The sequence below is a fragment of the Lissotriton vulgaris genome, chromosome 3_1 (genome assembly GCF_964263255.1).
Source record: "Lissotriton vulgaris chromosome 3_1, aLisVul1.2, whole genome shotgun sequence".
In the NCBI taxonomy this organism is placed as follows: domain Eukaryota; kingdom Metazoa; phylum Chordata; class Amphibia; order Caudata; family Salamandridae; genus Lissotriton; species Lissotriton vulgaris.
This window is the reverse complement of record NC_141689.1, coordinates 976,352,869-976,377,815: the sequence shown is the minus strand read 5'-3', so window position 1 is coordinate 976,377,815 and position 24,947 is coordinate 976,352,869. Positions and strand designations below refer to the sequence as shown.

Here is a 24,947-nt window from a genome sequence, read left to right as displayed (position 1 = left end):
TTTAGTAAAGCAGTCCGAGACCGAAATGTTGGAAATTCTCTCCACCCATGTCTCTGTTTCTATACCCATATGCCAGACTAAGGGACTAGAGCTTTTTGATACAAAAGCTGAATCTGGCTCTGTCTACAAGAATTCTAAATACTTGGTGTAGACTCTGCCAAGTGTTGTGGTATACCTGACACATAGTTTAGGCTTGCTGGTCTTCCAGCCACTATTTTCGATAATGATTACTCTGTTCAAGACTGACAAATAAACCCTAACAGTGTTGCATGATAAAATTTCCCGCATGTCAGTGGCGCTTCTTCAACGGATACTGAATTGAATCCACTCCTTTGGGTTACATTTCCAATATTCGCACATTATGGTGGCAATTCCACTGTGCTACATAGACATTATTGAATTGCTGCCATATAGCCTTCCATACCCACGAGACCCATAGTTCCTTCAGGATGTGCCTTACGATATCCTTTTTTTTTTTACAAAAGGCAAAGTGCATTATTTACTGTAATTCTTACGCTCCCCCTTGCCCATCATTTTATTATTTAAATGCATGCTTCTTTTGAGGGGTTGAGGGGGATGTTACTGATTTATATCTGTTAAGTAATTGTTGATTCTCTATCAAAAAAGTCAAATCAATTTTACGTCTTTCATTTGTGGCACATGCATATGAACAATACCCTCAAATGCCAAACAATTGAGCTTAAATCTTAGAAATAGCATCATTATCTGCATTTTTCTATGTTGGTAGCTCTGTCACTATCTAAACAGAGGATCCTTAGTTGAGCCATTTTACCACAGGGCCTGACTTCTGATGGATACTTTTATCTGCAGATTTCTCACCTTGAGATTATCGCCAGGTATCAGGACCTGAAAATGTATACACCGCAGTGCTCCCTCATTGCCAGTAGGTGACACCATGCAGATCTGCTTGACTTTATTCCCTAAGGAAGTCGCAAATAGAGTCACATATAAGCGCCACCCCTCTATGTTGATATATTACTTTCTTTCTGCACCTTTGAACACAGATCCAGAGCTCCACTCCTCTCTTTTTCTTATCTGTAAGTAGGTTAGTCACATATGTTTCTCGAACATTTCCAGCTAGTGTGCAAGGAAACTGTGACCCCTCCCAAAACTACAGGATTTAAACCTTGCCAGGACTGTTGTAGACAAATGTTTTTGACAGCCCAGCACAAGATATGCTTTTGGTGTGTGTTCCTAGAACGCAACTTCCATTCTTGTAAGGAACGGTTCCTCATGAATCCTAAGGCTTGCGACAACATGAAGCAAAGCTGTATGTCGCCGATCACTGATAGAAACTGCGCCAATCCTGCTTCCATTCGGAGTTAAGAGTGTGGATTGGCTGCCTCTCTTGAGGTTGTTCCCACCACAGGTCCTCGTCGTGGTCCAAGTCTCCAGGTAAACCTAAATTGAAGTTAAAGAGGAAACACAAGAAAGCCAATTGGGACTGGTCCCCATCCCGCCACTCTCTGTCTCCAGAGAAACCACTTGATCTTGCTTCCTATCCACAGAGGAGCCGATTCCACAATTCGTCCTGATGCTGTCAAGTTTTCCAGGTCATCAGCAACATGGCAATACACCAAGGCTATTACGGAGGTCATATTGCTGATCTCTGGCACACTTTTTGTCCCTAAGGATCCACAGGGGCCTCAAGTCACGTTGCCGCCGGTGGATCTGTTCTTGGTGCCATCTGTACCTCTAGAACTGGCTTTAGGTTCCACACCGGATTCAGTGCCTACTTCCACTCTGACATCAAAATCTGCTCCGCTTCCTTTGACTTAGACGCTGGCCTTGAAACACTAAAGATGGACCCTCTACCAGTTTTGGTGTCCAGCTCAGAGCTGAACTCATCCCTGCCTGGGCCAAGGTTGCCTCCTGAATATTTTTTTGATGCACTCTGTCCCCATTCAGTCAGATTCAGATAGAGCATCTTTTTGGTTCTGACTATGATCAGTCAGGCAGCCTTCAGAGATGACAATTAATATGATGGGAATGATGTGAGCCCTTTTTATATTGTCAAGGGTCTCTGCATGGACTTGCAGGAGGCAAGTAGACTGTAGTGTACTTTACCTGATAGTGACGTGACTCCCTCCTGCCGCTGCCACCCCCATGTCCCTCATTCCAGGTCACCAGCAGAGGAAAGTACTTTCTTTGCTGTTGTGATTAGGCGTGCAGCTGATGTTTTGAACTTAACCTCTTAAGCGCTGCTGACGGCCAACGGTCGTCACGAGCGCTACCTCCCCAGTGCTGCGCACGACCATTGGACGTCCATTCAGCACTAGTTCCAATGGACAGCGCAGCACTGGGGAGGGATATTTGCGAAGCAGCTAAGGTGCTAAAACCCCCTCTGTTGAGGTAAAGGCTAAAGTCCTCATAATGGTGTTGCAGGCTAGGCAGGCTTTTTCTGAACCGTTGCTATCATTCAACGAAACCCTTATTGACGCATTGATTGGCAATTGTTGCAAGTATAGTTCTTGCCCTCCAGTAAACCGACCGGTTGCCTGGCGGCATAGATCGGTACCAGGCGACCCCGATTTTCTAAGACTCTGGTGGTTCAAATTTCCACCAGCAAGGTGAACCCAAATCCATTTCCCACAGAACCTTTTCCCCTGCCCCCACTCCCTATCAGACAGGGAATCATGGAGAGTTGAGACATTCAGTGGATGAGATGTTTGGGCACCTCTGGGGATGTCCAGGTGACCCTTATGGATATGCCTTTTGATAGACCTTCCCCATGTTGTGAGAAGGCAGATTCGGTCCTGGAATGCTTTAAGGAGTGCCAAAGCGCAGTTCATTCATTGGGCCTTTCAATGCCTGCCAGTTTCCCCAACAACTTTGTCGATTTCAAGGTTACTCCAGATGAATGGTCCATATGCAGCGTCTAGCTATCGCATCAGTCAACCCAGTCGTGTTGGCCTCGGGATTTGGGCAGACAATGTGCGGGTCACCAGGGACATTGATCATCCGTGTCCCCCAACTCTGCGGCATTGGTCTACTAAGCACTTTAGCTGGCCCTTAGTAGGAGCCCAGAACCAACATTTTCTCCAAGGGTGGTAAAAGATCCTATCCTGCACATGGGTCCTCCAGATTGTTCAACCGGGTTATGCACGTTCATTCCTTTCCGATACACATCTCATCTTCCACTCCTAAGTGGAGCACCTGGCATTCTGTTGCAAGAGGTGCAGGCTCTCTTTTCCAAAGGGCCAAAGAGTAGGCACTGGCTCAGAAATGGGGGCTGGTTGTTACTTCTACTATTTCCTCATGCCAAAGAAGGACAAAGTCTTTTGACCTGTTTTTACATCTCTGCCCTCTCAATGACTTCCTGTGGAACAACAGATTCCTGATGCTCATACAGGCCCAGATTCTGTATGCCCTGGATTCAGGTGACGGGATGGTAGCCCTGGACTTGCAGGATGCATTTCATATTTTCAAATCCTTACTACAGTCCCACAGACAATACCTGCGGTTCAAGGTATCTCAGAAGCATTTTCTGTGCTGCCCCCGGCCTCACCAGTGCCCCTTAGGTGTTCTCAAAAGTTACGACTTTGGAGGTTGAAGATACCAATTTTCCCCTACCTCGACGACTGGCTATTGAAGGTTAGCTCACCACAGTCTGCTGTAGACGACCTCCAGATGACGTTGAACCCCTGACAACGCTGAGCACCACAATCAACATGCCAAATTCACACATGACTCCTTCGTAGAGGCTCGCCTTAATTGAAGCCGTTTTGGATATAGTGCATTTGCGGGCCTTCCCTCTGTCACATGACTCTTTCACAGAGGCTTCCATTAATTGAAGCCATTTTGGATACAGTGCATTTGCGGGCCTTCCCTACGTCACAAGACGTCCAGGCAATGATCCAGATGTTTCAACTTCTGTCTTGGGTCTTATTAGAGTGGCTTTGAGGTTTCTTGGCTCCTTGACCCTCCTGTATCCTGCTAGTTGACTATGCCAGATTGAATATGCGGGCTCTACATTGGAACCTGAAGTCTTATTGGGACCAGGGAACGTCCAGGTCTCAGAGAAGACTACAAATGATCTGCAATATTGGCTACTTGACAGCAATTAGACCAGAGGCATACCTGATGCACAGCTGCTCATTGTGTCTTCTGACTCTGAAGATAGTATTCCTTGTCATGATTACTTGAGCTGGTCGCATGATTGAGCTTCAGGCTCTCAAGGTGCAGCAACTCTAAACCAACTTTTCTCAAGGCATACTGGTGTTGAAGGCAAAGACAGAGTATTTGCCATAAGTTGTGACTCCTTTTCACCTTGTGCAGTCCTTTGAGTTCTCAACGTTCTTTGCTCCTCCTCACCCATCGATGGGGGAAGCGACAGACTCCATCAGTTAGACCCAAATAGAACCCTGAGTTTTATAATACAAGATATCAGAAAATATTGGGTGGAAGATCTACTTTTCAAGGAGTTTTCTGGAGCAAAGAAAGGTAAGGTGGTGTAGAAATGGACTTTGTTGAGGTAGATAGTCCTCTGATAGTTCTGTTTGACTGGATAAGAAGCAGTCTATGGGAGGACTGAGAACATCATTCCACCAGCTTCGAGGCTGCTATCACTTCATTGGCACCTGGCACATGAAGGGAGTGCACTAAAATGAAAACTTCATCTCACTTGTGCGGAAAGATGTATTTAGACTGCTATGACAAAGGCTGAAATCTTAAAATCATAAATCTATAAGCTATTTCGCAGTGCATGCAGGTTGTCAGAGCATTTCTTCCAACAACTTAATCCAACCGATTTAATACTATTGTATTATTACATTTATTTGAATATATAGGTAAATGATGGCAATTGTAGATTGGGTTACATAGAGATTTGCATCGGAAAAAAATGTGGAATGAGTACAGTGAAACATTTGTTGAAGCACAGTCCAATCCAATATCTTGTATGACACCAAAGATTTAAAGGCATTGACTTAAAAATTTCAAAACTTCTCATCCTTATAATATGTAATCCGTTTTATAATGAGTGCAATATTTGTTCTTGCGTGGCAGAATCTAATTGAGAGTAAATATTTTATTGTGGCTCATCGAAGGTTTAACTGCCCATTTTATGATGGCTGTACCACTGATTTAATCGAAATATACAGGATAACGTTGCAGTGCTTATGTGTGTTGGGGGGTCATTGCAACACAGTACACAGGACTTGGACGTCTTATTTATGATTTATGATTCCTTGTAACTTAATGATTTATTTTTCCTCAGTATTATCATGCTTGACTATCATCACTGTACATACAGCACAGGTGGTTTAAATATATATTCTATGAAATCTACACCATCCTACTATTATACTGTTATAGGAAAAGAGAGCAGTCGACACCTAACATTTTATATATTCAGATTTAACTCACAACTTGTAACACTATTTTTTTATTTTTGTTTAAATATATTTATTGGTATTTTTCTTCTTAATATGACTGTCATCCCGGATCTGTACAAAAATATTTAGATGTGGGTATCAGAAATACAAATCCCATGTGCAGAATAGCTATCACAGCAATGTATAATTAACAGATATATGCTATTCTCTATTACAGACATTTTTATCATACTTGAACATATTTACGAATGCCTCTGCATGCCGTTGCCCACATTTGAGGAACACCATAGATTGCAAATTAGTGTCATTGCTATCTACTGCTTATTCATAACACATCTTATCTGAGCAGTCCTGACAGGAGCTTGCGTGTGTGCACCAGATACATACAAATCTTTGCCCGTCGGGTCTTATCGTCTATTCACTGCTTGGTAGGAGAAAGGACTTGAATGATGATAGCAGACATATATTGATCACCAGTGAGCACCAATAAATCAAATTTACCAAAATGTTCGAAACAAAACTGAAACTTAAAACATCAAAATAACATCTGCCATCTACTTAATACATTCAATGTTAATTGTGGATGATTGAATGCAAAGACGTATTATCGGTTCACTTCCACATATCCGCACACCTAATGGATAGTTGACACATTGCACATAACAGGGTAGGACAGCTGCCAACCAAGAGGACCCTTGTGTCCGAGGGCGGAGGAGGTGTGAATAGCTATCCATGACAGACCAGGGGGAACAACATGAATTTATTCTGCAAACTCTGAAGCTTGTCAACTCCCCTTGGCTGAGAGGTGGGGGGCTGGTAGGTTCATCACTGATTGGCTAACGGGGCGGCATCAATTGCTTTCAGGTTGCCAGTCTGTAAGGCAACAAGCAGTGTGTCTCAGATCAGTGCAATGGGGAACTTACGAAGCCCAGCTATCTCCTCTCTATGTAGTGCCGTACTTTCCGCCTGAGCCCATATTATGAATGAGCGCTTCCAACTAATTATCTCCAGGGGACTGCATTTTCCCATTTTTTTGTAGTTATGAGACTTTTTGCGGTAATGAGACCCAGATCTCGAAATTTCGAGGTGACTTTATTGTTTTTTAATCTGGCGTACAACCCTAGAAGGCAGGCTTCCCACGACAATGGCATTTTCCGTATTAGTGCATGAAGCTAGGATTGTGACTACTTCTGGTCAATGCTGAAGGCATACGCAAGTCCACAGCATATGGAGCAGATCTGCATCAGCATGCTGACACTGTGGACATGCAGCCGTGGTGATGTGGAAGTATCTATCATGTCAGGCGAGCGATATGCTCTCTGTGTAATGTGTGTTTGAATAAGCTTGAAACTCGAGTTTCTGGGTTTGTTTCTAGCACCCGCTAATATGGCATCCCATTCCTTGTCTGTCCAAGGCCGGCCTGTATCTGCCTCCCATCTGTCTTTAAGCTGTTGCATCGGCCTCAGCGTGTGTTTGTGAGAAGTGCCTCCACCAACCAAAACACCACATGTGACCCAGCACCCATTACGTGTAAATATTGCACTAACAAATGCGTTGATGGCTCAATTGCCAGATCCCCCCCAGGCAGTTGACAGAGCTTTCAGGAGGGAAGTGTGTAACAGGAATTGGCCCACTGGCAGTTCATTGTCTTCGACTAGGGTCTTGAATGTTAGTAATGCGCCGTCCCTATATAGGTCACCTAATGTATCGAGCCCTGCCGCATGCCAGGCCGCGAGGGCCGCCTCTTGGGTACCCAGCCTAACCCCGTGGTGTCCCCATCGATGGTAGAATTGGGGCGTATGGAGGTGTCTTGCGGGTGAGATATAAGCTTCTTATATAGCATTTATGGGTTAATCCCAAGTGTAACTGCAGTGGCCTTGGGAGTTTGTCGATGGGATGGAACAAGTTACAAATTTTGGAAAGGGTCCAGCGCTGGTGTATGGTCGCTGTGTCTTCCATGCACATGTCATTCAACCACTTTGTGGTTAATAGTCCAGTTCCAAATTAGGGACCTTCGTCAAAAAAGCCCGCTCTGGCTAGTAGGAGCATACAATTTCCACAATGTGATACATGGCCTTCCATTATTCCATATTAAGTCCCGGGATAGTCGCTCTAGGTCTCAGAATGTCTTAGGAAGGATATATAGTGGGAGATTTGAAAAATAATAGAGCAGTTTGGGGAGTATAATCATTTTCAACAGGTTGATGCGGCTCATTACATTCAGCGGAACGGTCTTCCAGAATTACGTTTGAGCACGTCTGACTGAAATCGCTCTCGTCAAGTTACCTTCCATTAAGTCTTCAGGTGAGCGATATATAAAGACACCAAGATATCCGAACATGGTGGGGTACCATGTGCCATTTAGAAAAACATCTACCTCTATTGTGTGACCGCTAAATTAATAGATCCCTGATTTTGGCCAGTTAACCCGGAGTCCTGACTTCTCCTCAAAGGATTTAAGTATATCAGCAATAGACGTTGGGATTGCAGTGATGTCACAGATCATCCGCATACAGGGAAACGGCATGTAGCCCGTCTCCCAACCGTATCCCTCACTCTTCACAGTCTCTCTGGAGCAACATTGCTAAAGGCTCCATAGCTAGGGAAAACAGCAACGGAGATAGTGGGCATCCCTGACTTGTGCCCTGTCTCACTCTGATGCTATCTGAAATTAAACTTGCCTGTACGAACCCGGACAGTGGGCCGTTGGTACAATAAGCGAACCATATTTAAGTAGTGTTCCCCTAGTTCGTATTTACCCAGCACAGACGCCAGATAAGGCCATTGTAATGAATCAAAGGCCTTCTCAAATATAGCGCCAGGAAGCCCGAATGAGGCCAGGCATGTGTGGCGTACTGTTGCACTCTAAAAAATCTACGTATATTTAGGAAAGTACAGCACGCTGGAACAAAACCATTCTGATCGGGGTGCACCAACGTTTTTACTAGGGGTGAGAGACGCTTAGCTAATAGAAATGCAACAAATGTTATAGTCTGTGTTAAGGAGCGCCAGCGGACAATAGGAGCCTAAGAGGTCAGGGTTCTTATCAGCTTTAAGGAGAGAGACCAACAAAGCCTCGTTCTGTGTAACAGTAAGGGTAGAATTATCGAGCGCTGTTTCGTACACTTTGAGCAGTTGTGGTACTAAGGTGAGTGTGTATGCTTTGTAGAATTCAGTCGGCAGGCTGTACAGTCCAGACGACTTCCCATTGGACAGGGAAAAGATACTGTCACAAAGCACCTCTAAGTGAAATGGGGCGTTCAGGTCTTGGCTTTGCTTGCGCGTTGGTCGTGGCAGGTCTAGACCGTCCAGATATGTCTGTATCTCCAGGGGTGTGGCTCGTGCACACGATTTATACAAGTCTCGATAGTGTGTCACAAACGCGCCGTGGACGTCACGCTGTGTAAATGCTATTACCCACGTCGTTGTCCTCACTGACGCTATGGGTGCCGACGACTCATTCTGACGGATGAGCCATGAGAGCAGTTTGCCTGCCTTGTGGCCCATATGGTGAGTCCTCACCGGGTGTGCAGCATAGCTGAACCATCTCCGTCGCTCTAGCAATCACGCATGTTCCTCCTTGAGGGAGCCCTACTGTCCCTGAATGTCCTCTATATCTGCCTGCTCTGCGGCGGCTAGTCAGCGCTCCAAAGCGGCGAGTTCCTTTTCCAGCTACGCACGCATACATGCTTGCGTCCCCAAACAGTGTCCCCTAATAACCACCTTAAGGGCATCCCACTCCACCAATGGCGACGTGGCTGTACCTGCATATTGTTCCACATTAGTAGCCAGTAAATCCCAAAAGGGCGCGTCCCGGAGGATATCTTGCGTAAGGCGCCAGATCGGGATCGGTGGCAACTCATCCTCCCACTGTAACTCCCTAATGTGCGGGTTATGATTAGAGTGTGTACGTCCCATGTAGGTGGAGTCGGAAATGCATGGTAGGATGTCGATGGACACCATAAAGCGGTCCAAGCTACGAGTAGCCTATGGGCCCCGGAGTAATAGGAGTATACCCTGTCTAGTGGGTGTCTGTATCGCCATACATCAGAGAAGCGCCACTGTAACTCCCAGTGCCTTAGTGCTTTAGCCGCTGTGTGTGTGGTGGTCCCTGGCTAAGGAGAAAAGCACCGGTCCAGGGAAACGTCCTGTACACAATTATAGTCTCCACCCAGAATCATAGGGAGATCAGGCCTTACAGACATTTTTGTGCGATAAAAGATCTAAGAAAGCTGCATGCTCGGTGTTAGGGCCATTAAGCAATGCCAGTATTCACAGCTTCCCATCAAGCACCCCGTTAACTACAACATACCTGCCCTCCCCGTCCACTAATGCATCCACCACTTTAAATGGAGTACCTGGCCTCATCCCCACTAGGACTCCCCGCGCATTTGCAGAATATCCTGTCGCATATAGTTGCCCCCTCCATCGTCTGTGGAGTCGTGTGACTTCTGTTTGAGCTAAGTGTGTCTCCTGGAGAAGTGCTATTTGTAGATGATGGCATTTCAGGTAGGAGTATATAAGATAACGTTGTTCCGGGCTGTGAATGCCTCGCACGTTCCATGTGCCTATTTTAAAAGGGTGCCATAACCAGTGAATGTCGGAAGTGCATTTGAGCTAACCCAGCCGTGTGATAGGAGGGGGTGGCAGTGGCCGTATATGGATCATATCTGAAAGAAACAGGTTAGTGTTAGATTCCTTACCTTAGAATTTCCCGAAGCGTCAGACTGTATCCAGAAAGTTTTGCGTAGCAGTACCCATGCGCGATGGTAGGCGTCGTCTGCAACTCCACGTCCGTCGTCTGCGTCGGGATGACGTCGTCGGAGTACTTAGACACCGTCCTCGGGCGCTGACGTCAGTTCTTCTTTTTTCCGCGCCAGCAATCGCTGATCCGGAAAAAGCAGTACTTCTTAGTCACTTTTGACTAACTTTTTCTATCCTTTTTGGGTCCTTTTTCGAGTCGGTAGACTCTTGGTGCCAGTAGGGATGCCCACGTTCAAGCCCTGTGCTGACTGTAACCGTTTGATGTCAGTTACCGACCCCCACCGTTGGTGAATGTATTGCCTTGGGGCCGACCACGACGACAAGTAGTGCCCCGACTGCCGGGCCTTGACGTCGAAGGCTAGGCGGGAGCGGTCCCGTAAGCGCCTCAAGCTCCGGCAGTCGGCCCTGCGCCGTTCACGGTCTAGGTCGAGGAGGAGATCGGAGGACCGGTCGCGGGGCCACAGTCGTTGCAGCTCGGCGAGTCGACACTATTCGTCGGGCTCCAAGTCCTCAGGTAAGAGGCACAAGAAGTCGAAGAGACGACATCGCTCTTCTGACTCCCCCGACGCTTGCACGACGCGGCCGGTGGTTCGAGCGACATTGCCCACACGGCTCTGCCGGAGCCGCAGGCGGCGCTGCCAGCTCCATACCTGCTGGTCCCTGGGCTGAACGCGATGCCGGAGGAGATTGATGCCTCCCTCATGGCCATGTGGTCGCTCTCTCTCCGTCGGGTCCCGCTGTGGCGCCTTCGGGCCCTGCGGCCCCGACCGGGAGCCCAAGCGGGCCGGGTGCTTCGGCCCCGGCGCTGTCTGGTGCTTTGGCCCCGGCGCCGTCGACGACTTCGTTGCGGACGCCGCAGGGCCCCACCGGATCCGGGTCGGCGCTGGTCGATCTTACGACCCCTCTGCCGGCGCCGACCCCCAGGGTGTCTCCCCCGACGCCGTCCCTGGACGACGTCGTGTCCGGTCCCTCCCTCGGTCCAGATCCGGCATTGCTCGACGCCGCATTCGACGCCGAGAGAAGAGCAATTCTTCTATGATCCGGCCCCATCCTTTGCACCTGACTATCAGGAGATGGGAGATGAGGAGGATTGGGAGGGGTCTGAGGATCCTCTGGCACGAGAGTGCCAGTCGTATCAGGACTGGGCAGTGGATCTAGGAGAGGCCAGTGGTTTGGACACTTCGCCCGACACTGGCTTTGTCTCCCCTCCTACCGTGGCTATGGAGGGGGGGGCTGCTTACAGCATGGTGCTGACGAGGGCGGCCAAGGCCTTGGGTCTTGAGCTCCCCGTCGCGGCCGTGAGGACTAACCTCCTCACCAAGGTCGTTAAACCGCAGGCAAGCTCTTCGGAGCCTCTACTGCCGTTTAATGAGGCCCTTATTGACGTTCTGTTGGGCACTTGGTCCAGGCCCACTATAGGTCCCCCTGAAGATCGGAACGTGGCCAGGCGCCACCGTCCGGCCTTGGGCGAACCTAGCTTCCTGTCCACTCGCCCCACCTCCCAGAGCCTGGTTATCCAGGCCTCTAACTCCCAGAACGCATTCCTGACTGCTCCACCTGATCTGGAATCCAAAAGGTATGAGCAGTTCGGTAAGAAGCTGTTCTCCTCACTTAGTTTGGGGTTGCGGTCGGTCAACACTGCTTGCCTTTTGGGCCGTTATACCCACTCTCTGTGGGACATGGTCGCGGACGTGCTGCCAGCTTGCCCGGAGGAGGCCTGGGTCAAACTCGCTCCCGCCCTTGCGGAAGGGCGGGATGCAGCACGGTACTCTATCCGATGTGGGCTGGATACCACGGACTCGCTTGGCAGGACGATTTCCACGACGGTGGCGGTTCGCGACCACGCCTGTGTGAGGTCCGCCAACTTTTCGGCTGATGTCCAAAATTCCCTCATGGACATGCCGTTTGATGGCCGTCGCCTCTTTGGCAACAAGGCAGACAGTGTGCTTGAGCGCTTAAAGGACTCCAGGGCTACGGCCAAGTCCTTGGGCCTGTCGGGCCAGCGCCAGCAAACTTCTGCCTTTTGCTCCTTTCGTGGCCAAGGAAGGGGCGCCCCTCACGTCCTGCCAGCCACGGGCCTCAGACTAACATCTAGCGCGACGGCGGATGTGGTAACCGAGCTTTTAGGCCCATTTGACGCAAGTGGGAGGCCGGGTTCGCCATCACCTCCTCCACTGGCACACCATCACATCGGACAGGTGGGTGCTGCAAATCGTCCGAAGGGGCTACTCCCTCCCCTTCAAAACGACCCCTCCAGCCATGCCACTGAAGTACCACCGCTTGTTGGGGGATCACTTGCGACTTCTGCCAGAGGAAGTTACAGCCCTCTTGGCCAAGAAGGGCCGTCGAGTGCGTTCCTGGGCCAGAAGTAGGGTGTGGTTGTTACTCCCACTACTTTCTGGTACCCAAGAAGGGCAAAGGGGGCCTGCGCCCTCTCTTGGACCTGCGGAAAATCAACGGCTTCCTCCAGAAGGAGAAGTTCAAGATGCTGACTTTGGCTCAGGTCTTAGCTGCCCTGGACCCCGGAGAGTGGATGGTAGCATTGGACTTGCAGGACGCATATTTTCACATCCTCGTCCTGCCGGTCCACCGGCGTTACCTGCGGTTCACGGTAGGCCACAAGCACTTTCAGTTTACCATGCTCCCCTTCGGCCTTACCAGCGCCCCTCGGGTGTTCAAGAAAGTGATGGCGGTGGTCGCAGCTAATCTGCGCAGATTAGGGGTGTCAGTCTTCCCCTATCTCGACGACTGGTTGTTGAAGGCAGGCTCGCCCCAGGCAGTCGTGAGCCAACTCCAGACTACGGCCGACCTCCTGCACCTGCTGGGGTTCTCCATCAATGTGCCGAAGTCACACCTGTGTCCCTCTCAGAATCTCCTCTTTATTGAAGCTGTTCTTGATTAGGCGTAGTTTCGGGTTTATCCTCCTGAACAGCGGGTTCGGGATATTCAGGCTCTGATTCCGATCTTTCAGCTTTTATCCCGAGTCTTGGTCTGGTTGACGCTGGGGCTGATGGCCTCCTGCATCCTTCTGGTGCATCGCGCATGGTGGCTGATGCGGGCTCTGCAGTGGGACCTGAAGTTTCAGTGGGCCCAGCATCAGGGCAACCTGTCCGCCCATGTCCTGATCTCAGAGGGCACTGCGAGACAGTTGCAGTGGTTGCTCACGGACCGTGATTGGGTCAGCGGCAGATCCCTCTCCCTACCCCAACCGGAGCACATAGTAGTGACGTATGCGTCCCTCCTGGACTGGGGGGGGTGGGCACCTGGAAGAGGCGGAGATCAGGAGGCCTCTGGTCTCCGGTGGAGTCCCGGCTCCATATCAACCTTCTGGAGCTGCGGGCGATCCAACTTGCACTGAAGGCATTCCTTCCCTCTGTCCGGGGAAGTGTAGTGCAGGTGTACACGGACTACACCACCGCCATGTGGTACTGTAAGTGTATTATCCCCAAAGTAATGGACTTTTGAAAGGGTGGAACTTGGCACTTAATGAAAGTTTGCATTTGGCCATACACCAAGGAGGTTCAGTAGAGGTGTGCGTTTAACAAATTGTTGTGGGCATATCGCACGACACCCAATAGTTCCACTGAAAAGACATTTGAGGCTACGAGAGGAAGAATGTCTAGAGAGCTTTTGTTTAGAGGAGTGGAAAGGAGTAGATCTGGAGAAATAATTGCTTAAGAATTACAGAATACCAGATTGGAGAATTGTAGTTTGGTGGACGGGGAACGTGAGGAAAGAACTGGTGTGAAATGAAGGTATGTGCAGGTTTTTCAAGCATTTCCAAGTAAAAAAGGTAAATCCTTGCACTGTTCTTTTGAGTGATAGTAATAGCTGGAATTACTGAAAAGTGGTAAAATTGCCCATGTGTCTCACAGATCTCACTGATGACAACGAAATTCTGGATCATGCCTATTGTACTGAGAACCCATTTACTAGGTCACTGTGTTCATGTATAAAAGGTATCAAATGTGCTCCTGATAGGCTAAGTGAACATGAGTTGTATTAGAGTGACTAGCTAACAGGGCATTCTTGTTAACATTGGAAGCTTTTATGTACAGTTTTATTAGTTTTTGACATTTTTTTTCCTCATGATTTAGGAACGAGGATGTGTTGGAGGAAGGAAGATGGCGGGCTGATCCCGCTGCAGTGAGCACTCTCTCGGACTGTTCCCACCATACCTCCTTACTTACCTCTTTCGGGGTTGGTTTCAGCCCCATCGGCAGGGCTGGGTGAAACTTGGCTGGAACGACATTTTTCAGCAGAGTTGGCAGCCTGGTCTTGAGGGCTCAGTGTCGCTCTTGATGTGGTGGCAGCTGTGTGTGATGCTGCCGTGTTGTCTATTGTAGACACAGGCGGCTCTCTGGCAAAGCCGTTCTTTCTCCAGGTAAGACCTGAAAACCAGTGATGGTACCATCGCATTGAGCCGCGCAGGGAGGAGGACGTGCAGCTGAAACTGTGGGCGATGAATTGGCCCAGGTGGTAACACCTGCTATAGCATCTGATTTTCGGGTTGGGCAGGCCATTCATAGCTTGAATATCTTTATTCGGCAATTTTTCACCATAAAAGAATACAAATACATAAACATTTCAATCCCAATAAAAGATTATAAAATACAGTAGAAGCATGGACACATCATTCATCAATTTACTAGCAATAAAATCGTCCTCAGCTAGTGGGACCTCCAATTTGTAGTTTCAGTAAACGGGAACGTGTCATCCACGCACTTCCTAAAAACTTGGCCACCCCACAGATCATACTGGCAGATGAGGAATCTGTAGAAAGGACGCGTAATGCCTGACTATGGCACCTCAGCCCTAATTCCCTACAGACGGGTTTCAACCAGAATTTCCGTGCCCCTTTGTAAGCTGGGCAGGCAAAGAACAAGTGAGCCACCGATTCCTTAGGGGCCGCACAGCCCGGGCAAACACGCGAGCAGGCATCTGTATTCAGCCATCTCATCGTATACTCATGCACCGGGAGCGTCCCATATCGCAATTTTAGGTACAGCGCTCGGTCCAATGGTTTGGTTATTAAGTCTAGAAAGGGTTCCAATTTACGCACGCACTTAATAGACAAAAATTGGTCAGTGAGTGAGCCCAAATTCATAGACCTCATAGCGTTATTCTGTACCCAGTCCCAGTATAGTTTTTTTATAACATCTTTCGGTGGTGGTGACTGCAACTCCCATGCCTCTCTAAGACCCAAGCTGAAAACCAAATCTTTCAGTTTATTTAGCCATCCTATTTTTTTACAGGTGTCCAGTAGTAGTAGTTCATCCAGCCCTTCTGCATACTTTGCGAGCTCCTCAGTTCTTCTTAGTCGGGACCAGAATAACAACGGGCGAAGCCTCACCAAGTCCTTTACTGTTTTTCTGCCCAGATCTAATCTTAGAGGGATCATTGGGGTGGAAGTGGGAAGAGCTACCACTTTCCTAAAAAAAGTTGTTTTCCGCTCTCATCAAGTCAGAAACCCCTTCAAACCCCCACAGTTCGGAGCCATAGAGTGCTGCGGGAAGGATCTGGCCCTCATAGATGGTCATAGCTGGGGAGACCGGTTTGCTGGTTGACTCACGGATCTCCTTCAGCGTCACCCCGGATACTCTTTGATGGTTTAATAGCATTTTAGACAAATGATCCTTCCAGGTCATGTGACTGTTAATTCGGACACCTAGATAGTCAAAAGACTCGACCAGCTCAAGGGGGGCGTTATTAAGCACAAAATTATTTCTAAATCTTTTTGAGGGTGCAAAAGCCATCAATTTGGTTTTCGATGTATTGATAGTTAAGCCTCGGTTGGTGCAGAAGGAGCTAAACCGATTCAAGAGTTTTTGCAAGCCCACCGGGGATTTAGAAATTAATAGGGTGTCGTCAGCGAAGAGAAGTGTGGGGATTCTCTCCCCCGCCAGGGATGGGGCATCCGACTCCTCCCCCATTAGATGGTCAACCACTCCGTTTACGAATAGGGAGAAGAGGGTCGGAGCCATAACACAACCCTGACGCACTCCTCTTCGCACAGGGATCCTGTCTGTAAGTTGACCCTGGGATCCCCATCTCACCCTCGCATAGTTCCCCTCGTGCAGCTTTACGATTAGGCTCAGAAGACCACTGGGAATACCCATCTCTCCTAGAATTCCCCAAAGTTTTGTACGAGGGACCAGGTCGAATGCGGTTTTAAGATCAATGAAGGCCATATACAGACTGCCCTTCATGATAGTAACCGCCTTCCAGTAGATGGCAAAGAGACGAAAGACCTGGTCCATCGTACCTACCTTCCTTCTGAACCCCGCTTGTAAATGGGAGAGGATACTAGCCTCCTCTATCCAGTCGCCTACTCTTGAAATGATGACCCTGCCGACCACTTTCTGGATTATGTCTATCAGACTGATGGGTCTGTAGTTTGCAGGGTCATCTCTAGCCCCCTTCTTGTACACAGTAACTACCTCAGCCCCTTTCCAGGAGTCTGGAACCTGGTGTCCCTTCGTGATCAGATTCATTATAATCGCGATTAGTTTAGCCCAGGCCTCCGGCTCCGCCAACAATAGATCCCCAGGGATCCCATCCTGCCCAGCGGCTTTTTTTGGGGTTAGGTGTCTAATCGCCAATACTACTTCTCCCGTTGAAAACAAAAGATCGTTATCATCCACGGGGACCCCTTCACCCAGGCTATTCACCCCAGGACTAGTTGTTTCTTCCGAGTCTCCATATAGGGATGAGAAATGTGTAAACCATTGCTGGCAGGTTATATGATCAGACAATGGTTGCGATTTTCTCTGCCTTGTTCTATTGACCAATTCCCAAAAGAGGTTTGGGTTCCTGCCACTCACTGCATTGGAAAGATCCTGCCAATGCTGTTCCTCCCACTCCCGTTTGGCCAATGATAATTCTTTCAGGTAATCCTTCCTGGCCGCTCTAACCAGTGGAGGGTCCCCTGAAAGCAGAACTTCTGTCAATTTTTTCCTTTTACTTTTACAAAGATCATTATACCATACTTTGCTAAGAGTAGAGGGTATAGCAGGAGCCCTATTACTTTTCCCCTTCGAGATAAAAAATTGGCCAACTTGATCTATTGTGGATTTATAGGCAGAGTCAAGGGAGGGGTATTGGAGATTGACGGTCCGATTTTCACCAACCCATATTTCTAAGGTGGAAGACAAACCCTCAACCATTGCTTTGATGCTTCCTATATCGCCCTCATTAAGCTTAGCCTTATCCCATTTCAGTCTACGGTTGTTATTAAATGGGATAACTTCTTTAGTTGTTTTTAGGGTGACCATCGCACGCCTGTCATTCAGAACACCCCAATGAAACTTGCAACACAGGGGATTGTGGTCACTATCCTGGCTTGGGACGACCTCCATATCAATCAGGTCCGGCCAGAATCCAACATCCATTAGGATGTAATCGATTCGGGACGGACCCGAAAGTCTATTAAAGGTCCATGCCCCTGACTGGTCAGATATAGTCCTACCATTGAGGGCTCTTAGTTTATGGTCCCTTGTCAGTGCATTAATTTGTATGGCCCTAGGCGACCACTTCCTAACAGGGGGCAGGGAAAGAGTTGGAATAGACCATTTTGAATCCTCCTCTTCGATTCCTAAAGGGTCGTCTCCGAGAAGGGGTTCAAATGTACAGTTAAAATCACCCCCCACCAGAATTTTAGCTGAGCAGGGGCAATTGGCTAAGGCCGAATCCAGGGATGTTAGGGTCAAAGAGGGGGAGTCACCCTGTGTCCCTCTTGCATAAACATTAAAAAGGTCAAGCCTGACACCATCCTCCCCTCCTTTTGCCGAGAGGTGGAGTATATCATTACACTCCACAATATGTCTTGTAACCACCCAATTCAGATCTATTTTTATCCAGACTATGAGACCGCCCGATGGTCTGCCCTTTCCCTTACTTACTGCGGGCACACAGTGGGTGGTATACCCCGATTTATGTAGTGGAACAAAACTCCATGTCTCCTGAAACAGGCAGACATCAAACTGCTCAATTTGTGTGTGCCACTCCGGGATATCTAACTTCCTCTTTAGCCCAGCAATATTCCAGGAAAGGAGGTTTATTACCCTCCTTCCTCTAGGCATAGAAGTGTAACCCACCTTGGGCAACCTCTCATTAACCACCCTAGTCAAAGGGCACCCCCCCTCCTGGGCCAGTGAAGTGAGGGTTGCAAAGCTACCAACCGTACTCATCACGGGCCCAGCTGGCCTAGAATCCTCAGGTATGTCAATGGTGGTCACCATGTGGTCTGTAGATAGACTAACATCTTCAGTACCAATGCTACCCCAGAGTGGACGAGAATCCTCCACCCCTGGAGGTTCATTATCAGTTTCCCCCCCCCCTTGCCCCCAACTTCAATCGCAGTCTTCCAGCCCTGACAGCTGAGAAAACCGATTGTAGGTATCCAACGGGGTAAAGGGCATCAGATGGTTCATACTGGAACCCTGGTTCTGCCTATGTCCATGAGGGACCATGGACCAGGCGGAGTGTAGATCAGGCACCCTAGTCAGCTGATGACCATACTGAGGTTGATTATTAATGTAGGGCGGAATAAAGGGCGGCCTATAAGATTGTGGTCTGTTTGAATATTTAGAGTTGGTAACTTTTGACCTGGGATAAAAGTATGTTAAAGCCCGTGGGATAACACAGGTTTCCCCAATCCCAGGTGGCCAGTTTAGGATGTAGTCAACTGCCTGAGGGTCTCTAAAATTGACCACCACTAGGTCCCCCTCAATATCTTTAGTTCTACTCCCCAGCCAATTGATCCGTCTAACATGAACTATGTCCCCATCTATGTTAGGTGCTATCGGCCTATGCAACCGCAACCAATGGATAATTTTATTTTTGAGGTCGGCAAATCCCTCCTTCTTATTTTCAGTTAGCTGCGGGACCCCCGTTAGAATCACCACGTAGGGCACGGCTTCTGGGGGAATCTCTACTTGTGGGACCCTTTTATGAGGCATTCTGCTTTTTCCATCATCCCCGTGTGCACTCTGATTGTTACTCGTCGGGGCCTTTAGGGATGGGTTGGAGGGGCCCGCTCCCAACTCAGTAGCTGGTGCTTTAGGTTGTTTCGGCGGCGGTGTATTATGAGTTGGGGGCACAGCTCCCCCCGGAGGCTGGCGAGTTTGCTTAGCCAGAGCAGGAGTGGGAGGAATTCTACATTTACTTTGAGGTGTGGTAGGAGGGGGTGTGGGATGTACCGCCACACTTCCTTTATTTTTGGTATGGGTAGACATACTAGTTATGGCGGCTTCCAATATGGTTAATCTAATTTCCACCTTTTTAATTGACTCATTAATGGGTAGAAGGAGAGATCTTAACAAAAATTCCAGATTCCCTGATACTGAGGAAGGAAGTAGTGGTGAAGTAATAGGTGGGGTAACTCTAATGTTGTTATCAGGAACCTCATCTTGTATGGTTGCTAAAGATGGACAATGACCCGGTGAAACAACTTTCAATTTCTTCAGATGCAGCGGACCAAGGCATTGGACCATTATGCACAGGTGGGCAGCATAGCGATGCACCAGGCTCTCTTGGAAGTTACCAGTAGGGTTGCCTCACTCTTGTCTGAGATGGCAGAACTCCAACACTGAGTGGCGAGTGTGGAAAAAGTTGTGTCTGCGACTGTTAAAACAGTCCGGAAGCAAGAGAGACGCATGGCGCTTTTTCAGAATAAAATAGAAGATCTGGAAAATAGACAACAACGCAATAAATTAAGGCTTTTTTGCATTCCCGAGGGGAAAGAAGGCAACGATTTCTGAACTTTTGTGGTCCACTTATTACAGAAGGCAATCCCGGAATGATCAGACTGGGATATGGACTCTCAGATTCTGCGGGCTTATAGATTACCATTAGTTACAAAGCAAGCTGCACTGGCACAATCACTGCACCCTCGTCCTCTTCTCATTTTTGTTGATCATTTTCTGCTGAGACAAGCTATTTATTTTAAAGCACGTCCTGCTGCACCTCTAACAGTAGATGCAATGTCCACCTTTGTCTGGTTGGACTTGTGTAATGCTGCAATGAACCGGTGCTGGAAGAAGCGTCAGCTAATTGTCCTGCTAAAGGTAGTCAGGTCACAGGTGTTTCTGCAAGAGCCTGCACGTCTTAAAGTCATTATACATGGACACCAGCAAATATTCCACTTGGAGTTTGAGGCATCCAAAGATCTGAGTTAATGGTGTTTGGGTTACTGTCTTACCGTAGGATCTTAAGATAGTTGTTCCATGGGAAGTGTCATTAACGATAGCTCTTTGGGTCGACAGTGATAGATGTTGCGGGCCTGTGTAGTCATTTCTACTTAAGCTGATATGGGAGTCGTGGGGGGATCAGGTGGGGTACCCCCAGTTGGCTCTTAAACCAGCTGGCAACAAAGGAGGTGGGTGATTCCTTTTCTAGGCACGGGTGGCTGGGGGTGCGGAGCTTTGGGCGGTATGGAGTTTTTTTTGTGTTACTACTGTTGATCATACAGTGGGGGTGGTTTTAAAAGTCAGATCGATCACAAACTGCACATAGAATGTAATGCAATGTTAGGGGGACAGTTTGATAATAAAGGCAGGGAAGGTCTAGCGGATTTGAGAATGACATAATGTCTAGTTTGAAATTTATGTGTTGGGATGTCGTTGGGTTAAAACAAGCTCGCAAACAACAGCTAGTTTGAGAGAAACTTGCGGTTTATAAACTGCATATTTTGGGCATAATAGGAACTCACTTGGCGTATAAAGACCAGCAGGCTCTAACCATTTGGGGTATGATAGCATTATCTGATCATCCCAGACAGTGTCCATATGTGGTGTGGCTATAAGGAAGTCTAAGGGCTTAGCAGTCAGAACTATTAAAACCTCCTCAGATAGTAGGGAAAGGTAGGCTATAGCTCAGTTGTTGATTAATACCCAGAAATACACCATCTGTGTTGTTTACAGCACCCACCTCGACAAACCAGTTGTGTTTGAATTTTTAAATATAGATTTGTTGGATTTGGCCGGGGAATTGAGCACAATGGGTGATTTTAATTGTGTTATGGAGTATAATATTGATTCTACTAATCGCCAAGCCAATATTCGGATGACTAGAAACCGGGCCTCAGTCATGGAATTGAAGAGGCTACAGGGGTTAGAAGATGCATGGAGAACCTCATATCCTCGATTGCCAGACTAAACCTACTCCTCCTCTTGTAATAGGCAATATTCATGAATCGACATTATATTGGCAAGAGGGCAGATATCAGAAGGGCCGAATATTGAGATATGTCCGAAGATTACATCTAATCACATTGCCATAATATTGACGCTGCAGATCCCGCAAGAAAGGTCGAGAGCTCGACAGTCATTCTCATCCCCCAATATCTAATTGCCAATTTGGAATATCGCCAGTATTTAAAAAGTGTATTGGGGGGCCGTGGCTAGCAGCCGGCAAGATGGCTGTGTGCTAGAGAGGCTCCAGCAAAGCGGGACCCTCCCTGCAAAATCCGTAACATAATCCGATGCCCAGCTGAGTTGTAGGACTCTGCGACTGCCGGCGACCGAGCGGCTGAGACTGCAGAAACCACGGGGCCGATCGGTTGCTGCATCCCGGAACTTTGAGGGTGACATGATTGCGGCCCGCAAAACATAGACAGCCCGGACCTTGACTGCTCCGAGGCTCCGGGCGGAAGTGAGGAGGAGCGGAGGTGGCGGATTCCCCGGAGCCCTGTCCAAGACACTGCTATCTACGCTGCGGACCTCCGGAAGGCACGGGGTGTGCCCGCAACACAGCAGCCTGAGTGGGAACCGCGTGCGGTGGCCCCCCCCCTCCATATGGACCAATGAGGCGGGGGAGAACACCGGTGAGCGAGGGGGCCTGGTGGCAGTGACGGGGAGATCGGGCGGCCCGCCGGCGGCGACAGCGAGGGGTGGATTCGGGTCCTACTGCCCCCCTCCTTGAAAATAAATCCGGTGGTGGAGTTTCGGCCTGGCGGTGGCCCAGCGGTGCTCGGAGCTCCAAGACTGCCCTAGACATAAAAATACCGCGCATACTCAGCGTGGCCTACAACAGCCCCGGGCCGGGGCCCGACTCGCCTCCCCTCCCCCTCACAGAAGCCAAAGTGGGAACACTCTTTTTGGCAGCATTGTGCCCTCTTTCAACTGGACGGAGTTATTGGGCCCGCCCTTCCCATTGGCCTCAACGTTCCAGTTGACTACCGCGGAGTGTACGCCCCGCAGCTTCAGGTGAGGGCACTGGACTCAGGGATCACAGAGGCCTAGCCGTTAATATAACCCGGCAGTGGTCACGCAGCAAGGACAGGTGCGACTCGTGAAAAGACCCCATGACCCATCTTAAGTGGCCATCATGTCTAGTAGGGGGGTCAGAAACCACAACTCCCAGGCGCGGCTGGACAAGTATGCCTATGCAAAGGACTTTCGCCGGCTTCCGGTGGGACAGGGAGCAACAAGGGGGGCCGCAGGGACTGATACTGCCGCAAAGGTGACCCTGGAAGATATCATGGCGGCGCTTACCAACGTGCAGACCACGGTAGGCTCTATATCCACTGACATCTCCTTACTCTGGGCGGACTTTCAAAAAATCACAACTAGAGTCACAGAAGTTGAAAAGACGGCACAAACCTTGACTACAGAAGCAGAGGCCTGTCAAAAAACTGTAACGCGTCTAGAAAAAGAAAATAAAGTGCTATTCGACAAGCTGGATGAGCAAGAAGGACGATCGCGACGTACGCATCCTTGGCATTCCGGAAAGTGAGGGCTCACAAGCAATGGACCTTTATGTCGAGGACCTCATTAAAGCACGGCTGCAGCCTAAGGGTCTATCCACTTTCTTTTCCATAGAACGGGCACACAGGGTGCCGGGTGGCAGAGCCAAGCCGGGACTGCCCCCACGGCAGGTGCTGACCCGCCTGTTCAACTTTCGGGATCGCAACGTGATCCTCCAAACAGCACGCGTCTCCCCACAAATTCGCGTGTTAAACTCTGCACTTTCATTCTTCCCAGACTATACGGCTGCGTTGTCCCGACGCCGTCGCAGTTTCATCGAAGTGAAGAAGGTGTTGAGGGCTCGGGGGGTGCCTTACTCGATGCTATTCCCAGCTAGACTGAGAGTCGTGGCGGAGGGAAAGACTTGGTTTTTTGAAACACCAGAAGAAGCGTACCATTGGCTCGAGGGTTGGCGAACGGCGAGAGGTACCTGACACAGAAACATGGATCACCACCGAAAGAATAATGATGAAGCGACGAGCAGTCAAGATCTCTTTCAATAGGAAGACGACCCCTCGCAAAGAGTGGATGCGGAAGACTTGGGCGAGGGATGAACTGAACCAGAAGGCGACGCGCCTACAACACCATTAGCCCACTGATTGAACATTTTGCATACGCCACTCCTGGACGCTAGGCTGGAGCAGACCCTACCGGGAATGGGAGGGTGTACCCTCGCATGGACCTTTCACCCCATACACGCAAGTACATGTTCAGGGTTGGGAAGAAGCACTCTGCTGAGTTGGGGTGGCGGGCCGTTGAAAGTCCGTTAGGCAGGGAGGTGGGTGGGCTTCGGGATTTGGGTTCCTCTTGGTTTTTGTTTTTTGATTGAAAATTTGTTTGACGTTGATAAGGCAGCATGGTCTCTACAACTTAATTGGTTACGGCTTGATATGACACACTCACTACCCCCATTTGCTTCTAAACACCTCAGATGGCTACAGACACGCAACACACTACTGTCGATGACATGACCCCTATGAAGCCAGTGACGCCGCTCACACTAATGACGTGGAATGTGCACGGGTTGGGCGACAAAATTAAGCGAGGGTTGGTGTTACGATCCCTAAAACGACAGGCCCCCACTCTGGCACTCTTACAAGAAACCCACCTCACAGGTTCGGCATGCAAGGCGATGGATAGATGGGGGTTCAAAATGATAGTCCATTCGGATTTCACCACTGGGTCAAGGGATACGGGTATTTTAATCCGGAAAAACTCTCAATTTTTAGTCTTACACACCAAACACGACGATCAGGGACGCTTGAAGCGGTGCATGGTCAATGCGAAGGCAGACTGCTTAATGTGGTCTTGGTCTATATTCCGCCTGCGCTGCACACTGTGGCACTCCCGGCCCTTAGCGATTTTGTATTAGCCCTCCCGGAGGCAGACCTCCTTATCGGAGGTGACTTTAATGCGGCAATGGATGTAGGGATGGACCGGCATCCAGTGCGTCAGCAGCCGTCGGACATCTCCCGTCTACAGAGTTTTGCAGATGCGTTGGGCCTAATAGATGTATGGAGACGATGGCACCCAGAGGCGAAACAATACACTTTCCAATCCTCTGTTCGCAACAGTCTCTCACGTATAGACTACTTTTTAACTTCGGAGTCCTGCCTACCGCACATAACTGATGTAGCTATAGGACCTAGGGGGGTATCTGACCACTCACCGATAGTGTTGACTTATGCCTCACAGCACACCGCCCGCAAACGACTATACCCAATATACTCTGGCTACTTGCATGTCCCTCGGGTACGAAAGGAGCTACGACGGGCCACCAAGCATTTCTTTACTGAAAACATAGCCTCGGTTGCCTCGGCAACCACCCTCTCGAAGGCATACAAAACAGTATTACGAGGGCAGGCCATAGCCGGAATTACAGGTCACAAGAGATCCAAGCAGCAGGACCTGACGACTTTAGAGCGTGAACTACAATTAGCGGACAGTGCGCACTCCTATGACCCCACACTCGAAAGCGCGTGCATGCTGATCTAAAACAACAACAACATAGGGAATATCTTAGGCAAGAGATGAAGACGTCCCTGACAGCGACTAGGCACAGGCTCTACGAAGTGGGCGA

General features: G+C 49.0%; 1 protein-coding gene across 1 annotated transcript in view; it reads left to right on the top strand.

The window, feature by feature from the left end:
• CEP78 (centrosomal protein 78) overlaps window positions 1-24,947 on the top strand; it is a 479,433-nt gene that overhangs the window by 294,554 nt on the left and 159,932 nt on the right. The gene's annotated exons all lie outside the window — the stretch shown is intronic.